Below are 9,138 nucleotides of genomic sequence, written 5' to 3'. Positions count from 1 at the left end.
AAGATGCAGATACAACTCCAGACACAGTCAGCCATTGCATCTTTGACAAAGGAGCCAAACACCCTCCCTAGAGGAAAGATAGCCTCTTTATTAAATGGTGCTGGAAAAATTGGGTTTCAACTTGCCAAAGATTAAAACTAGACCTATATCTCTCACCATGCACTAAACTAAAATCGAAATGGACTAAAGATCTAAATATTAAAACAGAAATACTGAACCACCTGGAACAGAGTTTAGGTAGAACTCTTGAAGACATTGGTGTAGGAAAAGATTTTAAGAACAAAACCTCAGCTGCTGGTGAATGAGCACAAACAATCAACAAGTTGGATCTCTTCTTATTGAAAAGCTTCTGCACAGCAAGAGAAACCACCCACAGTGTGAAGACACCACCCACAAAGTGGGAAAACATTTTCACCTGCTGTTCCTCAGACAAAGGTCTACTATCTCGAATCTATAAAGAATTTTTAAAAATCAGACCTCCCAAATTTAAAAACCCAATTCAAAAAATGGGCATCTGAAATGAACAGACATTTCTCACACAAAGAAGTAGAAAGAGCAAATAAACATATGAAAAAATGTTCAACATCACAGGTCATTCAAGAGATGCAAATGAAGACAGCGCTGAGATTCCATCTCACCCCAGAAAGAATGGCTGCTATCAAGAAATCAAACCAATATCAAATGCTGGTGGGGCTGTGGGGAAAGAGGAACACTGCTCCACTGCTGGTGGGAGTGTAGACTGGTGCAAGCACTGTGGAAATCAGTATGGAGATACCTCAAAGAACTAGGACTGGAAGTCCTGCTTGACCTAGCTATTCCCCTGCTGGGGATCTTCCCCAAAGAATTCAAAGAATCATACCACAGTGATATATGTGCACCCATGTTCATAGCAGCACAGTTTGTGATAGCTAAAACTTGGAAGCAGCCCAATTGTCCATCAGCTGGAGACTGGGTAAGACAATGTGCTTTTTTTAAATTTTTACAACTTTATTATTTGTTTATATTCACTGTAGAAAAATGCATAGATGCAGAAATATGCAAAGAAAATAAAAAATTATCCAGTATCCCTTCCTTAAATACAGTAACAAAAGATTTTATATATTTCCTTCTTGTTTTTTTATACATTTACATGGCATTTTAAACAAAACTAGTATTGTAAAATGCTTTACCATTTAAAAAATTTTTATTACACAGCAGACATTTCTTTAGGACATTAAACATTTGAAAACATGGTATTCAGTTGACTGCTTCACAATCCAATCATAAATAAAATATAATTTACCTCCAATTGTTGGACATTCAGATTGGTGTGAATACTTGCTATTATAACTAACACTATTAAAAACTCCTCTTTATACATAGTTCTTTGTATGTATTCTGGCACATTTTTGAAGAGAAATTCCTAGGAGGGATCAACAAAGTGCATACATATTTGTAAGCCTTCGGAGGCATTTTACCTAACTTCTCTTGAGAAAGAGTGTACCAATTTACCGTCACACAAATGAAACAGAGTCCTCTTTCTTCCTCACATTCCCTGGCAACGTGGGAGATTGGGTATTATCCTCAGCTTTTATTGCTGTAAATTTAATAGGAGGGGGAAGGAAAGAGAATGTTATCTGCTTAAGTTTTTCTCTAAAAAGTAAGATTCCTCCCATGTATGCTGTCCATTTGCTTTTCTTCTGCGTTCTCACGTAGTCCAAGTCTTTTAGGTGGAGTCTCTAACGTGCACTGTCTTGTCTTTCTTACTACATGTTCTTCTTTTGCAGGCAAGGGCATGAAAGCTGCATGTCTTTCCTATTTTTTCTTCCTTTAAGTTAAGTAAAATTCTCAAAATGTTTAAAATTAGGAAGTCGTCTTTTCTTCTAGGCAGCCATGCTGTTTTAGTGTCTCGGTAATAAAACAGAAAATTGAGCTATGTTCTTCAAGTCGTGGAGGGTTTCTGACCAGTCCATGGACCCTACCTGAGGTATGATAGTGAGGAGTAAACTTTTGGTTTTATTAGCATCTTCTTTCAAGGTCTTTAAAACCCGATCAACTGAAACTGCTTCCTCCTGCTCCTTCCAGCAGTCATAATCGGTTGCCATGGCAATGCTTGCATAGCAAATTCCAGCCTCCTTAGCAAGAACCACCTCTGGAACTGTGGTTGTATTGATAACATATGCTCCCCAGGTACGGAACAGGAGGCTTTCTGCCCGGAGCTAAAACGAGGTCCCTTAATTGTGATCACTGTCCCCTTTGAGTGGCACCGCAGTCCCAGCTTCTTAGAGGTCTCTGTGAGGACCTCTCTTGTTTTGGGGCAAAATGGCTCAGCCACTGGAATATGGCACATTCCCTTGGCACAGGAATGACTTCCATCATAGAAGGTCCGAGGCCTGCTGGTGGTCCTGCCAATGAACTGATCAATAATGATGATGTCGCCAGGCTGAATCTCTTCCCTCAAGGAGCCACAGGCAGTGGTCACTATGATGTGAGTACAGCCCTCTTCCTTCAAAGCCCAGATGTTTGCCCGATAGTTTACTTTTGAAAGCATGATGGTGTGCTGCCTCCCATGTCTTGCAAGGAGGACACAATCAACATTTTTTATCTTCCCTAAAATTAAGGCATCAGAGGGCTTGCCAAAAGGAGTATCCACATATTTTTCACTTCTTCCTTCTAAAATCTCTGGATCATACAGGCCTGTTCCACCAATTATTCCAATCTCAGTTTAGACAAGCTTGCCTGGCATGGAAGCAGTAATTAAATGGTTTAACAGGTATCCTGTTGAAATCCAGCGTCCTGTGCTCACCACAGCAGCTCCAAGCTTCAGTCTGTACACCTGGGCTGTACAAGGGTCCTGCATTAGGTAGTCGGTGTTTCAGCCTTCAGCAAGAAACAGGTGGTAGGTACTTGACCTTCACTGGTGCGGCGTCGGCCAAGGCCATGTCTGCGCAGGAAGGCGGCTGGCTGGTGATGCACGGTGCTCGGCAGCGCAGACTGGATCGCCATGCAGCGCGGTAGGGAAAATGTGGTTTTTTAAAATAAAACGGAGTACTACTCAGCCATAAAAAATGAGAAATTAGAGACATTTATAGCTAAATGGTTGCACATTGAGGCCATACTCTTAAGTGAAATAAATAGGACACACATGTATAAATACCAAATAGTTTCTCTAGTGTGAGAAACTGAAAGTGTAAATAAGGACTAAAAAGTATAATAGATAATGTGAAATAGGAAGAAAAGGGGCAAAGGAGAAGGGGAAGTGGGAGGGTAAGGGAAAGGAAAGAAGGGAATGGAATTAATATGAGAAAATGAAAACATGGAAACAAAGTCTTTGTAAATAGGGACAGATGGAGGGGTTGAAGGGAGGGCAGGGGAAGGGGGAAAACAAAAGGACCAAGAGAGACTATGTAAAGGTACAAATTCCCAATGATGAATGTCATTATATCGTATACCTAAAATGTACCAATAAAATCAATTAAAAATTTAAAGAAACATTTTAAGGGCTTTAGGACACAAGGTATGTATAGAAAAGGCTCAGATCTCTCAACAAAGTGTTAGACACTCAGGATATATTCTAACCCCTGGGGAACAAACTCTTACTCTTAAAAGAAAGAAGGCTCTCTTAAAACTAGGGTCAACCCAAACTAAAAGGCAAATCAAGGCTTCCTAGGAATGGATGGATTTTTCAGAATCAAGGTTCCCAGTTTTGGAATATAAAACCACACAAAGGCCTGACTATAAGTCCCTAGGTTAGGCTGGAAAACAAGACAGTTTTCAATAGCTCACAGACTTGTTACTATCTGTTCTGACTTTGGGAACCCCACCCCATTCTGTTACAGTTAAAGGACACCAGTGGCCAACTGGAAGATGGACATCTATTTATCAACCCTTCTGTTAGATCTCCAGGTACTGATCCTAAGGTCTTCCCAACTCTGAAATCTGGCAACCTTACTTTCCACTCCAGGAGAAGACAACCTGGTTCACTCAAGTGTGGAAACTGTAGAACGAGTTTACTCTAGTAAGTCTGATCTCAAGGACCAGCCTTCATCTTGATGCAGAGTGGTTCACTGACAGGAGCGGTTATTCCATAAATTCTGGAATTTGAAGGTCAGGCTATACAATTCTTATCCTCCAAGAGGGAACTGAGGCAAAGGTACTTTCTTCAAACACCTCACAAAGAGCTGAAATCATTGCCTTTACCCAGGTTTACAACTGGGAAAAATACAAGCAAGTCAACCTCTGTACTGACTCCAGGTATTCTTTCTTAGTTTTTCTTGTTCATGCTGCCATATAGCAAAAAGGGGGACTCTTAACAGATAAAAAAAAATCCCCAATTAAGCATGGGCCTGAGATTCTTTCCTTCCTAGAAGCAGTGTGGTTATCTGCCCAGGTAGCAGTAATACAATGCAGAGAACATCAAAAGGGCAATTCTCCTGTATCCCGGGGAATGTCTTGCCAGATCACAGTTCCAAACAAGCAGCACTGTAGCGTATCTCAGAGATGGCTCTGATAACCCTGACCCCAAGAAAAAGAAAGAAGACAGCAGGGATATAAACCAGCAAGGGAGAGCTATGGATTAAAGACAAAAATCATAAAGTTTTGTTATTCCAGGGCAATCGATGGAAAATTATTAAAGGAATTCATCACTCATGCCATTTAGGAGAGAACCACTGACTATTTTGGTCAACCATGTTTTGGGGTGGGGAGGCTCAAATCTACTATTAGAGAAATCACAAAAGCTTGTCCCCTCTGCCTCCACAAGAATGCAGGAGAAAAAGCTAAGCCTCCACCTTTACTGAGGGCCCAGCACAAAGCCCAGAGACCTTTCCTGGAGAAGGCTGGCAGCTAGATTTCACCCAGATGCTTAAGAGCCAGGAATATAACCACCTCTTAGTTTTTGCTGGCACCTTCTTTGTGTGGCTAGAAACATATCTCACCCACACCGAAAAGGCCCAAGAAGTCACTAAAGCCCTGTTAAATGAAATTGTTCCCAGGCTGGAACTTTCCAGATCACTTCAGAGTGATTGGCTATCTTTTGTTTCCAAGGTGACACAGGAAGTCTCACAAGCCTTGAGAATAACCTATTATCTTTATACCTCTTGGCACCTTGGAGCATCAAGAAAGGTTAAGTGGGTTAATTAACATATCAAATACACAATGGGAAAATTATGCCAAGAAATCTCAGAGTCTTGGCTACTACTACTACCTATTGCTTTACTAAAAATCAGAACTCCCCCTACAGCTTCTCTTCAACTAAGCCCATGTGAAATGCTATATAGGAGGCCATTTCTGAACTTAGATCTAGTAACTGATCCTAAAACACAGATTACTAAATATGTAATTAATCTAGGTCAAGTACAAAAGGTTTTATTAGAATATGGTAATAAAGTCCTTCCAGCACCAGATCCTTCAAGTCACACCCCTAAATTTCAACCTGGTGATTTATGGGTTACTTAAAGTTTGGGGGGAAAAAAGGTCACCTTCAGATTAGCTCTTCTCTAAGTGAGAGGTCCTCTACCAAGTTCTAAGCACCCTATGGCTGTCAAGTTACAAGGACACACATCATGGATTCATTTGTCAAGAGTTAAACCTGTTCCTTTTGAGACTTTACAGGATCAAGAAATTAAGAAGACAGAGACCTATGATTAATATTTTTCTGAGCCTTTGGAGGACTCGCAAATGCTATTCAAACCAACAAACAAAAAAACCAAGAAGGCTAATTCAGGATCAATTAGATAAATTTATTCTGCTTCCTCTTTACCATTAAATTATCACTTCTCACCTTAAATATGTCTCCTCTCATAACTATACTATGTGTGTTCAAATCAAAATCCATCGATTTATTTGGCTCCTAACTCTTACACATTCTCCACTTTTTTTGGACTGGGCTCAACCATATGCCAAATCATTAATAAAGATACATGCTGGATTTATACAATGTTGTCCACTTCCAGCATATCTGGGTTACCATGGTGAATATCCCTTCCATAAGAAAATGCCTTGGTAAAGCTTCAAAATGTTATAGAACAGAAAAATATAGCTCAGTTTTCAGGCATGCTACTGGATCTAGTATCTCTCAATGCCCTATAAATGAAATTTTTCATCAAAAGGGCCACAGGAAAATATTTTCTTTTGCTGAAGCTAATATTCAGACGTGGCGATACATAAGGCCTGATCGATGTGAGGCTCCTAACACTTCTATAATAAAAGATGATAACCACAGACTTGTGGATGCATATTTTGAGGTTTGGGGTGAACATATTTGGCTGACATTTACCTTGGGGCCACTCCACCAGCTAGTAACCCTTCCTGGGCACAAAAACTCATACTGATGGTACATGGAGTACCTAATGCCACCCCGGGCCTGCATGAGAGTGAGGCTGGAGTGAGAAGCCCATACCAGCACCTTTCCCCCACCTCAAGCAATAGTGCCCTGAGCTGTGGCCAGCTGTACAGGACCTGCTGAAAGTGGGGGATGGAGCAGGAACACCGAGAAAAGCCTCTTGTACCCCAGGGCCCACACTAAACACAAGACAGCAACAGTCTGTAGGAATCTGAGCCTGTAGGATAATAATGAGAACTATAGTAACAACAAAAAACCCAAACCTAGCTCAATTGCTGACTACCCACCCTAATGGCCTGACAGATAAAGATGAATGCTCATTTTCGAAAGTAAATGCTAAAAACGGAAACAAAGCTTCTGTACATAGGGAGAGGAGGGGGCTTGGGGGGGGATAGGATGAAATAAAATCAAATCTATTTTTAAAACGGTAAATGCTGTTTACATCTGTTTCTATTCTTTTACATATAATATCTGGGATCTGGTCAAACTTGTCCAAAAAAATTTTTTTTCAGGGGATAAAGCAATAAACAGAACCAGACTGACAGCCCAAAAGTTGAAACAGTGAGAAAATAACTTTATGTACTTATTACTCATAATATGTACTCATATTAAAGGATCAAGTGGAAAATGTAGACAACATGCACAACCAGAGAATTTCAGCAGAGAAACAAAAACTATAAAAAAGAGAAATGAAAAATACATTATAATGGATTAAGAATTCCTTCACCTGCCTTATCAGACCAGACACAAAAGACAGCAATAGTGAACTTGGATAAAGAACAATGGAAATTTTTCAAAATAAAATTTCGCATTTCAAAGGCTAACAAGCAGGGCAGAGGAGAAAAATGAAAAAGAGAAAAACTAAAAAAATGGAGGGAAGTATCCAAGAACTGTGGAACAATATGAAATGATATACTGAATGTATAATTCAATTCACAAAAGGACAACAGCGAGAGAAATGTCAGAAGAAATGTTTGAAAATATAACTGCTAAGAATTTTCCAAAATTAATGCAAGACAACAAATCACCAAAGTAAATATTAGAGAAACCCAAGCGGGATATACAAAGAGGAGGACACCTACAGACATCCTAATCAAACTAGTGGAAAACACAGATAAGGAGAAAAGCCCAAAGGCAACCACAGAAAAAGGAAGCATTCCATACAAATGAACAAAGGTAGAATTGTATCATTAAAAAGATGAGCAAAACTTACCAAGAAATGTGCAAATCAAAGACAAGGGTGCAACTTCTCCAAAGTACTGAAAGAAAAACTGTCATCTTAGAATCGTATGTACCGGCAAAATTTCTTTCAAAATGAGGATAAAATAAAAACATTTATTTATCAAAAAAGAAAAAAAAAAGCTAAAGACTCTGTTTTCAGCAGACCTGAACTGTACGAAATTTAAAAGAACATTCTTTTTTTGGTACTGGGGCTCAAACTCAGGTCCTTGTGCTTGTACAGCAAGCAGTGGAACCACTAAGCTAAATCCCTGGCCCTAAAAGAACATTCTTCAAGCAGAAAGTGTACAATGCCAAATTGGAATCTGGATTTATATGAAGAGAAAAACTCATCGCTGGTGGGAACGTAAAATGGAAGTCTCTGTGAAAAAACAGTTTGTCAGAGATCAGCATACTATGGCTCCCAGGCAGCAGGAGGCTTCTGGGTAGGCATGCCACAGCTCCCAGAACAGAGGAGGGGAGCTGCGCAGGTGCCAGGAACACACACACACACACACACACACCTCATCAAAATGAGAAGACAGGTAAACAAGCCACAGAACCAAACTTACAGATCAGCCACACCAAGCCCAAAGGAAAACGAGATGGAACACACTGATACTCAACCACCTGGACTCCCTGAACTAGCAATGAAAGAGGACCTGAAAAAAATGAAATCAGAAATAATTTCTCATATAACAGCAAAGATTGTGCAAATAGTGCAAGACATGCTTAATAAATCTAGAGAGGATACAGATAAAAAACAGAGGAGCTGAGGAACGTGATGGAATCCCAACATAGGAAACAAATTGAATCCATAAAACAGATGCAAACAGATTTCCAGGAGATTAAAAACTCCATTGAAAGTATGAGCAGCAGAATGAACCAATGTGAGGATAGAATTTCAGATATAGAAGATAAGATTGCAATTAGTGAGGAGGAAAAGAGAAATTGCTTTAAAATTGTAAGGGAACACCAGAAATCAATCCAGCAGCTGCTAGACAATACAAAGAATAACATATGACTGATTGGAGTCAATGAAGAAAGAGGAGAGAGTGCAGATGACATAAAATCTGTTCACAGAAGTGATGGCAGAAAATTTCCCAAGGAGGGGAAAAGAACTTGACATACAGATAAGTGAGGCATATAGGACTCCAGCTAGGCTTAATCAAAAAAAATCTACACATAGGCATATAATAGTTAGGATTCCAGAAATCCAACAGAAGAATAAAATTCTACAAGCAGTGAGAGAAAAGAAACAAATCACATACAAAGGAAAGCCCATCAGAATCACAGCAGACTTCTCAATGCAAACCCTCAAGGCAAGAAGAGCTTGGAGTGACATATTCCAAGCCCTAAAGGAAAACAGCCTCCAACCCAGATTGATGGACCCTGCAAAATTATCTTTCAAAATGGATGGAGAAATAAGATACTTTCATGATAAAGAGCACCTCAGGAACTTCATGAATACCAAACCAGCACTCCAAAAAATTTTAGACAATACCCTAGGAAAAGACAATGAGGATCACAACCCCAGGAAACCCAGCAGAATGAAGACATTGGGCGTGACAAATTAAACGCAAAGAGGGAGAATCCAA

General features: G+C 39.8%; 1 pseudogene; it reads right to left on the bottom strand.

Annotated features, from left to right (window-relative positions):
• Nucleotides 1-1,085: 1,085 nt before the first annotated feature.
• On the bottom strand, nucleotides 1,086-2,704 carry LOC101701328 (S-methyl-5'-thioadenosine phosphorylase pseudogene; annotated as a pseudogene).
• Between the last annotated feature and the right edge of the window lie 6,434 nt (nucleotides 2,705-9,138).

This window comes from Heterocephalus glaber, unplaced genomic scaffold, assembly GCF_053883595.1.
Source record: "Heterocephalus glaber isolate CG9 unplaced genomic scaffold, H.glaber_assembly_v1.0 deba00001465, whole genome shotgun sequence".
NCBI lineage: Eukaryota > Metazoa > Chordata > Mammalia > Rodentia > Bathyergidae > Heterocephalus > Heterocephalus glaber.
This window is presented reverse-complemented; position numbering and strand designations above follow the sequence as displayed.